This window comes from Canis lupus, chromosome 15, assembly GCF_048164855.1.
Source record: "Canis lupus baileyi chromosome 15, mCanLup2.hap1, whole genome shotgun sequence".
Taxonomy (NCBI): Eukaryota; Metazoa; Chordata; class Mammalia; order Carnivora; family Canidae; genus Canis; species Canis lupus.
In genome coordinates this window covers 5,511,305-5,521,647 of record NC_132852.1, presented here as the reverse complement: position 1 = coordinate 5,521,647, position 10,343 = coordinate 5,511,305, and positions in this window count along the sequence as shown.

The window sequence follows — 10,343 nt, the reverse complement described above, 5'->3', positions numbered from 1 at the left end:
CGGGACCTTGAACACAAGGCACCAAGCACCAGATGCCCGGTAACACACTGGGGTGCAACCTTCCTTCCCCTTGCCTCGGGCTCCAGGAGGCTGAAGGAGAATGTGGAGCCGGGGAGTCAGCGGGACCAGCGGCACCAGGCTGGGCTGTTGAACCAGGCTGAGAGGGAGAAGGCAGGGAGACGAAGGTGAGGAATGGGGCTGGTGACCCAAACGCCAGGGCTGATACGACAGACCCCGAGTCCGTGTGCATGCACAGTGTGCAGGGCGGCTGTGGGCAGAGCCAGGCAGGGCGAGGCAGCCAGAGGAGCTCCCAGGCTAAGAGGGGCCACATTTGGGTGATGGAGCTGTCCCTGCTGATTTGGTGTGGGGTTTGTGGCTGGAGCAGTGTCCCTGCACCAGTGAATGTATGGAGCTTGGCACATGCCAAGGCAGACCCTTTCAGACTCTGTATGTAAGAAACTGCCTGGACGACCTGTTCAGCTCCCTGTAGTTAGGACGAGGGGCAGAGGTGGGCGTAGATTGGCTGAGGACGGAAAGGACCAGGTTGGCCCAAGCCCCAAGCAGGTGTCCGGCTGGAAGCCAGGGAAGGGAGTTCCTACTCCTTTCCCTGCTTTGATTTCTCTTGCAGGCAAGAAGCCGAGCAGAGGAAGGCCCTGCTCCACAGGTTCCCCAGGAGACCCCAGGAGGGGCAGAAGCGCACCTGGAAGGAAGACACGGAATCTTGTGACTATGTGAGGGTGAGTGTGCGCTGCTTCCCGGGCTGTGCCCTTGGGGACTCCCTGGGCTCCATGGGCCTCCTGGTGGAAGCGGGGCTCCACTTCCTCTCTGACCAGTGGCAGTTGAGTAGGGTGGATTTGCACCCAGTTTTCCCTTGGTGCCCATGATGTTGCCTCCCACCTTCTATGTGTGTGAACACTGGCTGTTTGACGTGTGAAGGTCATTGGCGGGCACTCCTGGAGCACATACCAACCTCAGAGAAGAACAGGCCGCTGTCCTTTGTGACACATCATCCCACACTGCCCATCCCCACTCAGGAGCTCCCACCATGACTCTCCAGCAGCAGGACTCCTATCTCCTCATGAGCAGAGAGGATGGAAGCGCTGCTCCAATGGAGGAAGCATCGCTGTGAGGCAGGACTTTGCGTGTCCCCCCCATGTCTCAAGGGCATCAACAGCATCCTGTCAGGCCTTTGTTTGGACGAGCCCTGCAGCCAGATTCCCTACTCCTAGGTCAACAGATCCCAACTCTTTCTTTCCCTGTTCCGGGGGAGGGGGTGGTTACTAAGGTCGTGGGCGTTTGTTGGTTTCTTTCCTGAATGTTCATTTTGCCTTGGTGCCGGGGCCAAACTCATGGAGTCCTGTGTGTTCTCTTTTCCCACAGTGTCCACACATGCCGATGCCCGTCTACACCACCAGGAGGCCTTCTATCCCTGAGCCTGCCCTGCTGATGGAACCACGTACTCAGCCCCCTGACATAAGACTCCCGTCCCATTCCACCTCTCATCTCAGAAGCCCTAAAGTTAGCCTCAGCCCACCTGGTGGACCTCGGGGTGCCCAGCAAGTGCCGATCACTGACACCCCTCTGCCGGCTCGCCAACCCTGTGTCAGGGCTGACAGCCTGGTTGTGCAGCAGAGAGCCAAGAGGCCCTGCAGAGTCTCCCTTGAGGGTCCCCAGGCTGGCTCCAAGGGCCATGGGCTGGGACACACCCAGGCACCACCCAAGTATCCTGAGGAGAACACCCGTCCCGCTGTCAGCAACGCATTGGCAGACAATTCCCAAATGCCCCTCCAGACTCCAGGCAAGAAATGTGCCCAGATGCCCCTAGACAAGTCCTAGAACTCCCGAAAAAAACCGGGATGGAGGCCCTCCCAGCACACCTGCAGGATCATTGAGGAAGCCCCTCTAGGGATATTGGGGAGTCTGTGTCCTCCAGGAAGCAGACGTGCCCATGGATGCACAGCCCGGCCCCCGCAGACCAGGAAGACACCTGCCCTCCATCCAAGCAAGGGCCCCCAGCCCACACCTGCCACACCTCACCTGGGAACGCTGCAGCCGTGCACCGAGCCCCCACGGCCGCCCTCTGCGCGGGCCCCCACTCAGCCCCTGAGAATGATCTTCACCAGATTGAACAGAAGCTGCTGGAGCTCCCGGTTCCTCGCAGCTCCCTCATTCCTTCCTCCCGAGAAGCCAGGCCCTGCTCAGGTCCCTCGTGCCCCCCACCTGTCGGACGGAGCCTGTGTCTGTGGCCCCTGGAGTGTCCTCCACGGTGACCTACAGGTGTCCTCATCCTCAGAAGACACTGAGAGCGAATGAGCCAGCTCCTGGCCTCGGACATTATCCTCCACCCCAAGCACCCTGAGGGGGTGACTGCGGACCTGAGGACGTGGCCCCTCCTGGACTGATATGGGGAATCAGCACTTGCTCAGCTCCTTTGCATGGGAATCCTGGGTCCACAGCCTGCTGCCTCTCATGCTCCTTGATAGGTTCAGGGCATACGTAGACATTGAGGGTCTCCTGCACACCCAGTGTTCTGCGTGAAGTACTAGCCAGGCAATGTGGATCCCTGAGCATCCAGTATGGGTGCCATGTGCTCCACATGGGGCCGCGGTCGCACATGGTCTGTAATGGGATGAGTTGACAGTTTCATTCTTTATATATCCTGAAACTCACTTCAATGTTGGGTAATGATGCTTCCTTTCAGAGGCCTGAGCATGGAGATTTATCTCTCTCCAGATGATTTCCTAAGAAGGCAAAGTTTGACTAGTGGGCATGTAATGGTCCAAATAGCACAGGACCCAGGACTGGGTAGTTCCCTCTGACTGTCTGTCTTTCTCTCTCTGTCCCTCGTTCTCAGGCATATCTCTGAAGTGGGCCAATGGAAACAATACAACACCATGTGATACCAAACCAAATGAAACTCAGCAAAACCAAACCAACCCAAACGAAACCAAACCAAAGCACATCCATAGTTGTGTCGTGAGGATTTCTTTTTTAGGAAAAACATTGACTGCTCTTTCCTCACTCCAGAGCTCCTGTTCAAGGGTGTTCCCTCTCTCTGTGCATATGGAGGGTAGAGGAGCTCCTCGATGTGCACACTAGGCTTTTAAAAGTCAGAGGGCAGTAGAGAAGCCACGGTGTGGGATCCTTCTCCCACCCTCAAGCCCTAAGTAACTCCCATTCATGCAATCATTATGTGACCCGGGTCAGATTCTGGTCCCTGGAGCCTCAGGCCCCTGTCTCATTCCATGAAAGCTGCCCTATTGCTGCCTCATGGCTTCAGAGGAAAATGCAGCTTCCTGGGCACTCAAGGGATGCATGCCACAACAGAAATATTCCCTACTTTGTGGAAGCCTATGAGGATACCAGGGGTCCAAGGGTAGGAAGGCCTATCCTCACAGGGGATGTCGGGATTGGAGCTAGTGAAGTAGCCTAAGGATCCTTGGACCTGCAGGTGTATAGGGCACAGGGGTGAGGATGCAGGCAGGCTTGAGCAAAGGGCCTTCAGGCTGGGCTCTCCAGCAGAACTGGCACTTCATGTGCTTGAAGGGGATTTGGTCCATGTGCCCAGGGAGACCAGGGAGAAAGGCTAGAGGAAGAAGGTCTGAGCAGGCCTGTGCTCTCCCCTCTAGTCACCTCACGTGTCTTTTCTTCCCTGCCATCAAAACACCAAACCAAAGCAAACCAGACCAAATCTATCTTCCCAATGGAAAATCCACTCTCATCCAGATATGGAGGAAGACAGAGTTATCTGGACAAGCTGGCATAGGTTATGGATATACCATGAGCCTGAGACACTAAATCTCAAATTGTCAAGAAGCAAAACTTATATATGGAGAACAATAAAATTCATTCCAGTGACAAGAACCAAACATAAAGAATGTATCTATAAAATATGAGTGTAAAAAATTGAAGTTACCAAATGTCTTAAAATCAAAGAGTTGAGAAAACACGAAACCAGTGGAAAAGGGGAAAAAGACAAAAAAGCATCACGGAATTTTAAACTGCAGATATAGGAATCATTAGATGAACAGTCAAATTCTCTATACTGTGTTGTCCCACACCTGGAATACGCAGCCCTTTGATGTCCATACACATGGTGTTCATGGCATCTTGGGAGCTGATCTCCCGGGGGAGGGGCCTGCTGCACTGATGCTCAGGGTCTGTTCCTGGTCCGGCTTACACGTCCCCTTGCCTCGGGGCTGGGCTCACTGTGAGCTCTTTCTGGTTTTCCTGCGTGGCTTTGTTCCCTGAAAGCCCCCTGTGCCTCTTTAGGAGACCAACACGAAATGGCTGGAATCTGATCTCCAGCCTGAGAGCAGAAAGATCAGGGTCCCGCTCTTCAGTAAGCACTCAGGGCCAAGCAGGAGTCACTGGGGTGTGCCAGATGCTGCAGATGCCTGTGGTGGGCGCCCAGACCAGTCTGCCAGGAGAAGAGAAAGGGTTGTCCTGTTACAGTTCCTTCCAGGGTCTCTGCACTGAGACCTGTCCCCCGGGGGTGCACCTACACTCTCTGCCTATCCCAGGGGAAGGGGCAGGGTCCCCACTTCCCTGTCCTTTGCAGGATTCCCATGTGGAGAGTGGTCAGCCGATTAGGCAAAGTGGTTCCAGTTTTAGGGCCAACTGAGCTGTGAGGCACCTTGCACTCTTGTTGGCCATGACCAGTGTCCACACCCCAAGGCTTGGGAACTCCACCCCCGTGGGCACCCCCATTCTTTCTGGGACTCTGAGAATTCTGAGACACTGTGTCCAGAGTAGTGTCTGCCCATTTCACCACCTGAGCTCATTTCAGGCAAGGTTGTGTCTCACCGGATCAGATTGCTAAGGCAGATTGAAATGTGGGCTCTGTGGCCCTTCCCTTTCCCGATTCTGGGGTGCGTAAACTGCCCGCCCTGCCATTCACCTTCTGATATATCACTTTGGATTCACGTCTCGCATCTCCCACCTTGCAGAGGGTGGTCGCTTTTCTACTGAAGAGTTCCAGCAATTCTTTTATTAAACGTCAGGTGGGATTCCTACCTTTTCACAACGATCGGATAGCATCTACCTACCATCAAGGATCCAGCTGAGCAGAGGTCCCCAGTTTTCGACAATCTTGCCCCTTCACTATCTTATTTCTTTGCAATTGTAATTTTGCCAGTGTTTTACACAGTTGAACTCACTGAATTTTTAAATATATTTATTCTTGCGATAACAATAATCAATTATCTCAGGTTCCTCGGGGAGTTGGTACATACACAAAGCCTAATATATTCAGTAAGTAATTATGAAAATACAAGTATTGTGATGAATCAATTTTGAGTTTATGATGTGCAGAGGAACAGGGTTAGAGGATGACAATACCTTATTTCAAATCCAACAGTAGATACGGATGCATTTATCAGAAGCCGGAACGCCCACCGTCCTCCTAATTTCTGTTAAATGCACCGAATCCTATTTGGGAATTTTCAAATCGGATATAGAATACGCTTCTTGCTCAACTGTTGTTTAACTGATGTAGCAGGATCTGATGACTCTACCTTTGCTTATTTAATAGAGGATGCTCAGGCATAGCTGGTGGTTTCCCTATCCTGAGGAATCCACACACATGTAGAGAAAGTATCCTCTTCTCTTTTATAACGTAAAATAAATATGTGTCACTTGCTTCAAAAAGTTAAAATACATTGACACCAGACCTAATGAGGTATGAATACATGTGGAAAACCATTTGACTTTCTAATACAGCATTTATAATCATTCCTTTATGTATGAATGTGTGTATTCTTTGAGTATCTGTGTGTGTTGGGGGTTTGTTTCAGGAAAGAGGGTCTACCTGGAGGAAGAGCAGACCTTGCCCATCCCACACCCCTGTCCTCCAAAGCCCCAACTACCCTGAAAATTCTAGTGATGAGTGACCTGTCACTCTTCCTGAAATTTTCTCTCTCCGACAACAATCATGTCTAAGTCGAGTTGTGACTCTGAGCCTGGGCTGTGGATCTCCTCCTAAATAGTTCCCTCTGTGCCCTGAAATCCTGTGTCAGTCATTCTGGCCGGAGCCGCTTTGGAAAACCAACCATCCTCTACAGCCCTGGATCCAGGAATTCTAGATGAATGAAGACTGACAAGTATTTTTGGAATTAAAGGGTTTAAATTCACAAAGTGGAGTTAGATTTTGAATGACTACATCCAATGAAGTGTCTTTTATTGTTGATTTGATCTGAACTGACAGGAATCTTAAGTGAAATGGCAATAGGGCAGGACACATGAATGATGAAGTAAAAAGCCACAGAAAAATCCACATATGCAAGTCAATGTGTATAAATTTCTGTATCCAAACCTCTGCTGGATTAACATCTGCATTCAGACACACACACACACACACACGCTCACACACCCACACTATGAAAACCCACAGAATCATCCATTCAGCTCCCTGCACGCTGTGGCCAGCACCTCCCGGATGACCTTCTCCCACCTGTGCTATCCACACCTGAGCAAGTCCACCCACCTATTCCCATTGCATAGGGGAGGTCACAGGAAGGAGCCTTGCACCGTGAGCTCAGACCAGCAGAGGGCGACGCTGGCCAGCCCAAGTTGTTCCTAGGCTTCCAAAGGACCCCACTTTGTGCAGCTGCTCAGGCTGGCAGGTGTGCAGCTCCACACTTTGGGCTGCAGCGTGTGCATTTGCTAGAGCTGCAGAGGCACGATGAGTATTGACAGAAGGTCTGGGGACGTGGTTCCCACCTTGCAACTCTAATGTTGCCACAGCTGGACACTGCCTGCTGAGGAAAGGAGAAAAATCTTTCCTGTGCTGTGCTTCCAATGCTCCGCAGTCCTTGCTCATCCCCTGTGCAGCCCCTGCACCTGGGGAAACCATGGCTTTCATTGGAAGCCTGGAGGCCCTACTGGGAGGTCAATATTGGTTTGGAAAAGAGTAGATCAGGTTGTGACCCTGTAAGTGCCAGGAAGTTTCTGATAATATTGCCCTGCGAGTAATGGGTCCTCCTGCTTCACCCCTGGCCAGGACCTTCCAAGCAGGGAAGGAGGGCTGAGGAATAGCTCTCAAGAGCAATGTTACTCCCTATCTATTTCTCCATCGACTGTGTGTCCATCTATCGCTGACGAGCCTCCCTGTCATCCATCTCTCCTCCATCATCTCTCCATCATACACCTAGAAATTTCTCATTCCTCACAATGCACATATTCACTTTCACATAATAGGAGATGAGATGACTTTCCTGCCGCTCTGCACCTGATTTCACAGAAACTACTAAGGCAGGACTGTCTTGGCCCAGTACATGGTAGTTTTTAAACGTAACTGTCTCGTGTTTTCAAATGACTTAGCCTGTGAATAAATCCATTGAAAATGACATTGGCACAGGCATGTTGACTCCTCTCTTTCCTAGAAAGTCCTGCCTGCAAGGCTGCTGCTTCCTGGTGAATAGCTCCATGTCCAAGAGAAGAGAAAAAGGAAACACAGGAGCCCCCGTTTGGACAAACACCACAATGTCCTCCATTAACCTGGTCATGAACATGTCTGCACGTGGCCTGGCCCAGAGCCTGATCCTTTGTCCTCCTGAGCGCTTGCCCCATGGCCCATAGCCTTCCCCATCGCTGTGACACAGTCAGCACACGAGCTGCACTGGAGCTTCAGTTCTGTGAAAGCAAGCGTTCCAGAAGACATAGGACAACCACCCCCTTCTGGACTCTTCTAAATAGCACATGAGATAGTGAACATGCGTGTCAGCATAGATATCATTAAATTCGGAATAATTTGTGTGGAGTCAGTCTTCTTGGATGTGTAACTCATGAATCGAAAGTTGAGGAATAGATCGGTTTTCTGAAATAGCTGCAGTTTTGAACACCTGACCCAGGGTCACAGGGCACAGAGGGTCCCATTCGGGAGCAAATCCACAACCCGAGACTCAGAATCACAACAGGAGACCAGACGACACCTTCTGCAGGGTTTGCCTTGGATTCAGGAGCCTAGGATCCTGGGAAGCTGTTGCCCATCCCTGCCCAAGGGGACTGTCACCTTCTGGGCCACCAGAATGAGGGTACCGGTGCCCACGTGTGTGCACAGAGGACCTCGTGGACCTGGACGCATGTACACACCAAGGAAGAACGAGTGGGTGGAGGTATGTCCTGCAGGTGACACCCGCCTCCAAGGTCATAGATATGAGGCCACAGTGGCCTGGGGACATCTGGGGGAAGCACCCGCTAGAATACTCCCTGTCCCACAGTCAAGACGCCAACCATCCCCATGGGCACAACTGCTTGTTGGTGTCAAACCGGGGAAGACTGGACAGTCATGTCTGAACCCAGGCGTGTGTCCAGGCTGGGGTCCTGGGTGCACACAGTCCTTCCCTGGGGCCTGTGGACAGGGCTGCGGTCGTGTCCCTGTGTGCACAGGCCATCGCCTGCAGGGATGGGGGAAGCATTGGCAGCACGAGCACTGCCCCTGCAGCTTCCTCCAGGAGTGGGTCAGGGAGGGGGTCCCAGGGAGTGAGGTCACTTCCGTGTCACAGAGCCCAACAGAACTTGGAACCCCCGTAACCAGGCACCCGCATCCAGTGCAGCCCCAGCTCAGGCTCACTTGGCTGGAGACATCTGCTACTGGAGGATGTTCTCTTGCTGCCGGCCCACCTCTCGGGGCTCTGGCTCCCAGGAACCCCGGGGGAGCCGCTTGTTCCAATGCTGTAGGCATTGGCTCCAGGATAGATACCAAGGCGTCAGGGCGGTGATCCGGAGGCGCCGTCAGGTAACACAGCGCAGGCCAGGCCAGGCCCCCTGTGCCACCATCCTGGGAGCCTCATCCCCTCCTCCTCAGTTTCAGGGTACCAGAAATGTGTGGGCAGGTCCCATGCAGGCTGGGGGACGCTGCAGGGTGGCACATTCCCCGGGGATCCCTTCAGGGTCACCCTGATGTCACAGTGGGCAGGGGGGAAACAGGGTTCCTGAGGTCCTCTACCCCCCCCGGAGTCACCCCGAGGCCCTGCAGCCACATCCCTTTCCTCTCTCCAGGGGCGGTGGGTGCCGCCTGCGCTGTGGTGTGTCTGGGTGGAGGCAGCTGGGGGTGCGGCACAGGCGAGGGGGCCAGACCAGGCGCTGAGGCCTCCTGCCTGGCTGCCGGGCACTGTCTCCACAGAGCTCCACCCGGGACGTGGGGCGCAAGCGGGAGGAAGGGGTCGTCTGCCCCACCGCCTCCAGGAGCAGGGAGGTGCCCTGCGCAGCTAATGGAGGCCAGCGCGGGCTCAGGGTGAGTGCAGGGGCTGGCCCCCCCGACACCCGGGCCCCGATGCGGCAGGAAGGACCCCGGGTCCCAGAAGCCAGCCTGCTACCCCCTGGGCCCCCCGACACTCCTGCTCCCACATGAGTCTGGATCCCCCCCTCCCCACACCTGCCCCCATGGCCCTGCCCCTGCCTGGGCCAGATGCAGAGTCCCTGCGCACAGATGTGTGGGAACATCAGAATAGAGCCCTCAGGGGAGGCCTGATTGCCCGGCGGTTAGCGCCTGCCTTCCGCCAGGCCTGATCTCCGAGGCCCAGGATCGAGCCCCGCCTGGGCTCCCTGCACGGGCTGCTTCTCCCTCCGTCTGTGTGGCTGCCTCTCTCGGTCTCTCTCTCTGTGTCTCTTGAGGTCCTCGTATTGATCCAAATATTTTGAACATTTATCCTCTGAGATTGTTTCTTTATTGCATAGTTGGTCCTGTTTGTGTAAGAGACAGGCAGGGAGCTTGAGCGGGAGAGGGAGCCCCAGCTCCTCAAGCCCACGGGGCCCCAGCGCAGGGCCTGCCGGGGCGGGATCCCAGGTCTCCTGGCGGCTCCCTGCAGGCTGCACGTCCCCTCTGTCCCACCTCAGGGTGCTGGGGCCGCGGCCGGGAAGGGGCATCAGATTGTCCCGAAGAAGCTCAGCCGGACGGAGCTGCTGGGGCACGAAGACCGACAACTGCTGCTCGCCTTGCAGCGCAGAGATGTCATCTCCATTTGCAGCTTCTTAGACGACTATCGTGGATTCGACACCACGGACGAGGTGCTGGACCTGCTGTTCACCGAGTGAGCACCTGCCCCTCCTCAGCCCAGGGCTGTGCCACCTGCTGCTAGGGAGGCTGGGGATGGTGTGAGCTTCCCGGCCTCGGGCTGCTCCCCCGCCTGGAGCAGGGTCCCCCAGGGCCTAGCGGGGTCCTGGAGGGCAGCCCCGGGGCCTGGCCTGTGGCGGGTCAGCCAGAGGGTCTGTGCCTGTGCTCAGCAGCTGGCTTCCTCCCCCATCATGAGGCCTGGGCCTCCTCCACCCCGTCACCAGGGTCCTGAGCGGCCTGTTTCCCATTTTAAAGGGAGGTTTGAGAGTCTATCGGGGGTCTGTGTCCT